This window comes from Lissotriton helveticus, chromosome 3_2 (assembly GCF_964261635.1).
Source record: "Lissotriton helveticus chromosome 3_2, aLisHel1.1, whole genome shotgun sequence".
In the NCBI taxonomy this organism is placed as follows: Eukaryota; Metazoa; Chordata; class Amphibia; order Caudata; family Salamandridae; genus Lissotriton; species Lissotriton helveticus.
The window spans coordinates 401,159,667-401,164,501 of NC_136062.1; the positions used below are offsets into that span (position 1 = coordinate 401,159,667).

The 4,835-nt window shown below is 47.9% G+C and overlaps 1 non-coding gene across 1 annotated transcript; it reads right to left on the minus strand.

Annotated features, from left to right (window-relative positions):
- Positions 1 to 311: 311 nt before the first annotated feature.
- Positions 312 to 414, minus strand: LOC144826714 (U6 spliceosomal RNA). Its single transcript, XR_013609908.1, has one exon. It is a non-coding gene; the product is annotated as a U6 spliceosomal RNA (small nuclear RNA).
- Between the last annotated feature and the right edge of the window lie 4,421 nt (positions 415 to 4,835).

The window sequence follows — 4,835 nt, forward strand, 5'->3', positions numbered from 1 at the left end:
TAAAGCCTGTGGCTGCTGGAGGGTTCAGACTCCATGAACTGTAGAATGGCAAGGGGAATGCAATGCAAATGATTGTAAACAATAACGTTTTCACCAATGTATGTGTACAGACTGTCACATGCGTCAAGGTGCACTACTCATGCCCATAAGGTGTAATAAATGAATAAACGATTTTTAGTGATTTTTCATAGTTTTTTCATTTGAACTGATTTCAAAGTACATCAAAAAATTATTCACAATAATAACAACAATAACACAAAAGGTTCATGTGACACATTTCTCGTGTCCCATGTAATGTACATGTTATAATTTAAAATATGGAACGCTTCACGAATTTGCGTGTCATCCTTGCGCAGGGGCCATGCTAATCTACTCGGTATCGTTCCAATTTTGGTATTTGTGCCGCAGTAGTAAATTTGTGAAGCGTAGCATATTTTAAAATATATGTACATTACATGGGATGCAAGAAATGTGTTTCAATGAACCTTTTGTGTTATTGTTATCATGGATGATTTTTTTGCTCTACTTGGAAATCAGTTAAATTGAAAAAACTGTATGAAAAATCACTTTAAATAATTTATTCAATTATTGCAGTTTATGGGCATGAGTAGTGCAACTTGACGCATGTGATAGTCTGTACACATCAATTTGTGGATAATTTTTCCTGATAGGAGCGGGTCAGGTTTCAAGGTAGCACACAATAGACTAATTCAGTTGAATCACAGATTATCCTCATCATACTGAACATGTAGGTGTGCAGGTAATAGCTATAGTTTGAAACAATAAAGTTTGCCATCCCAGATTCAACTTTCTCTCTAATCATATGCTATATGACTTACAACCCACTCAGTAGCACCACAGCATCCATTTTTCAGGAAGTATTACACCTTCCTTGATGAGAGAGAGAAAAAAATAATTCAATACTCATCCAAGTGGTGAGTGTGGCGAGAATTATGGATTTCATGACTGTGACATGAGACAGAGGAGCTTGTGCTTCTTGGAGCAAGGGACCTGTGCTTTACCTGTGCCTGGTAGCAGAGCAGACAAGGACAAGCAGACAGGAGGAAAGCAACTGCCAGGGACATCATTTAGGGGTCGCCAGGGGTCACCGCTGCGACCCCCAGCTTGCCTCTTGCAACCCGTGGGACCACATTTGCGACCAGTGACCACAGAGGAGGCAAAATCAGTGCCAGGAGCACTGGGGCAGCTCGTCCTTATAGACGTTGGTTGGGGTTCTACTTGCTTTGTTTTCTCTCAATTTTTTATTACACTAATAGTAAATAATATTTCATTATTCACTATTAGTGTAATGAAAAATACAGTCCAATTAGCTGGGGTGTGAAATTCCCTGGTAGTTGAGTAAAAAAATGCTTTGATATGTATGCTGTGAGAGCTTGCAGGTGAGTGTGAGTTTACGTAAGAGAGTGTGTGTAAGTGTGGATATGTGTGTATGTGTAAGCCTGTGTGTGTGTGTGTTTATGTGTGTGTGTATGTGAATTAAATTGAAGGTCAAAGGGCGTGGGTTGTCACTTCTACTACCCCTGACATTTTGGTGAATTGATGTTGATGGCATCTGCTGCACACAAAGTATAATAAATTTGCTACCGTAGAAGTGGGCGCTGCAGTTGCTCTTTGGCCTTGTCTCTGCTCAGTAGCGCTGCCACTCCACACTGTAGCAGTCTAGTGTTTCACGGGTCTCGGCCGAGACCCGTAAACACTCCCACACAATGTATCACCTTCTGGCCAGGCGTGGCCAGAAGGCTATAAATAAATGGACGGAGGTCGCTCGTGGCTTCCGGTCCGACTAAACCTCCACAGTGTGTGTGTGTCCATTATTACATTACTCCATGTAACTTACCGGTAGGCCCACAGTGTAGCAATCCTGCTCCCCTACACTGGCGACGAAGGTGGTGCATCGGTGAATGAACCCTGGCAGCAGAGCGGGACAGTCCTGGTGGCATCGGCGTGGTCCTGAAACCACGTGGCGTCCGCCGTGGTGCTACCGGAGAAGTGTTTGTGTGCCTTGCTCCGGTAAGCAGCGTGTGCAGAGCTGCATGGGGACCGGAGTGCAGAAAGGTCGGCAGGCGTGGAGCGGCACTGCCTGGGCGTGCGGTGGAAGGCCGGCCGCCGCGTACTGATGTGCGCGTATACGCAGTGATCCTGAGGCCTGTCCCAGCGTTAGAGACGCGCGGGGAGGCCTTGATCTGGGTGGAAGACGGCAGTGCGGCCTGCAGGAGAGCGTGAGGTGTCCGGCGAGCGTGGAGGCAACGCCTGTGAGCGGTCGTGTGTGCCGCGCCCGTCCGCCCTGGAATACAAAAAAAAAAAAAACAACAAGCATTGGCAGCTGTATCAAAGAAAACGAAAATTAGAAAAAACAAAAAACAAAAAGTGATAAAAAAAAATAAAGTGAACAGGAGAGACTCTGTGCACAAGTGGAAGTGGAGGTACACTGCAATGTGGTGCTGCAGCAAGGGGGAAGGCTATGGACATTGTAATTAGAAGCCATTGACCTGGGGATAAGTGACCGTGGCAAACCAAGGAAGGCAATCAAGACACACTGTGCAGAAAGGAGGTGGCTAGTACGCCATTATCTGGGTCACGTGCCACGTGCCATCTGAACACGTGGCAGAGAGAATCCGGCTCAGTCCAGTACAGACATGTCAGTGGTACCGGATGCCGCAACGGCAGGTGGGGCACAGCAGGCAGCAGCCCCAGCACAAGGAGCGGGACCGGCAGGGCAGCAGGCAGCAGGCGCAGTGATCCAACAGTCGCAACACGCCCAAATCAATCCAATTCCCCCATTCAGTGCGTTGGCGGATCCAGGCACGGCAGCACCACGCTGGGGGGTATGGCTAAGTCACCTGAATAATTACTTCACGGCAACGAGGGAAAAAGACAATGAGGTGAAAACGTCCCTACTACTACACTTTGGTGGCGATGAGCTCTACAAGTTGTTCTTACATCTGTTAAATACTGGAGCAGCAACAGATTACAATGCCGCAGTCCAAGCACTCAATGCACATTTCGACCCACAGCTAAATCCCCATTACGAAAGGTTTAAGTACAGACAATCCCGGCAAAGAGAAGGGGAGACGATGGATGCGTTTCATGCCCGGCTGAGGGAGCTAATAAGCACATGCCCGGATGATGATCAAGAGAAAGAGGTAACAGCGCAATTGATACAGGGGTGCAAGAACAAACACCTAAGGACGCTGATTTTGAGGCAACCCCGCATAACGCTAGATGAAATATTAATGCTAGCGCAGTCACATGAACTGTCAGATGCACGAGCCGCAGCGATGGAATCGGCCATCAACCCATCAACAAACACTGAAGTGACAGTCAAGACGGAGAGGGTAGATGCGGTACAGAGCACCAGCCGCGGGGGTAGAGGAAGATGGCCGACCAGGACACAGAGACGTGCACAATGTAGTTCCTGTGGGTATGAAGAGCATAACCGAGACAGCTGCCCGGCACGTGGCAAAACATGTGACAAATGTGGAGGAAGTAATCACTTTGCCAGCGTATGCAGAGGTGGAGCGAGAGGAACGTCGCGAGGACAAAGATCAGAGGGGAGGAAAACACCAATCAAAGCAGTTCGGCAGCTAGCCCTAGAAGACACACGGGATGGTCACTCGGCAAAAGGGAACAGAATGCCATCCCGCCACCCACAACGGCGCGATGACTCATCGACAGACGATGAGGATGAATGCTATTATGTCTCATTTGTAAGTGAGCTTAAAAGGCGGCGAAGGCCACAACCAAAGTGTCAGATCCAGATCGATGGGTCGACGGTGACTGGGGTCATAGATACTGGAGCTACGATCAATGTCATGGGAATCCAGCACTATAAAGCGCTAAGGCCAAGACCTCAGCTAGTACCGTTGAGGGCACGCATCCTCACTTATGGTAGTAAGACGCCTTTGCCCCTAAGAGGAAAGATGACGGTACAGGTGAAAGCCGAGGACCAGGAGCTGACGACGACCTTCCACGTAATTGATAAAGAAGCAGACCTGCTAGTTGGCAGTCACACGGCGGAAGACCTCAAGCTAATTGCATTTGCGAATGCAGTCAAAGCGCTACATACAGAGGAGATCCTTCAACTCTTCCCGTCGCTATTTCAAGGTTTGGGCACCATCAAGAGGCCACCAGTCAAGCTACATATAGACAAGGCAATACAACCAATTGCCTTAAGACATTGGAGGATACCGTTTTATCTTCGGACGGCAGTGGAGCAAGTACTCGTCAAACTAGAAGAACAAGGGGTAATTGAAAAGGTGACGGGACCGACACCATGGGTGTCACCAATGGGGATTGCCGAGAAGCCTCGGCAACCTGAAAAAATCCGGATATGCATAGACATGAGGATGCCCAACAAAGCGATCAAAAGGGAGAGGCATCTCACTCCCACGGTGGATGACATACTAACGGACTTAAATGGGGCGCAATGGTTCTCCAAGTTGGATTTAAACGCCGGATACCATCAATTGAAGTTGGCGGAAGAGAGCCGGTACATCACAACGTTTTCCACGCATTTAGGCCTACAAAGGTATAAGAGGCTCAATTTTGGCATCACGTCGGCGGCTGAAATCTTTCAGAACACAATCAAAGAGATTCTGTCGGGAGTGGAGTGTTAAGTGTCATCGTTGACATACTCATCCATGCCAAAACCAGCGAGGAACATCACAAGAGGCTGAAAGCCACACTTAGGAGGTTGGCGGAGTTTGGGGTCACGCTGCACAAAGAAAAGTGTCAGTTTTTCAAACAATCCATAGAATTCTTTGGATACGTGTTCGGTTTAGAGGGAGTCAAGGTAGATCCACGGAAGTCAACTG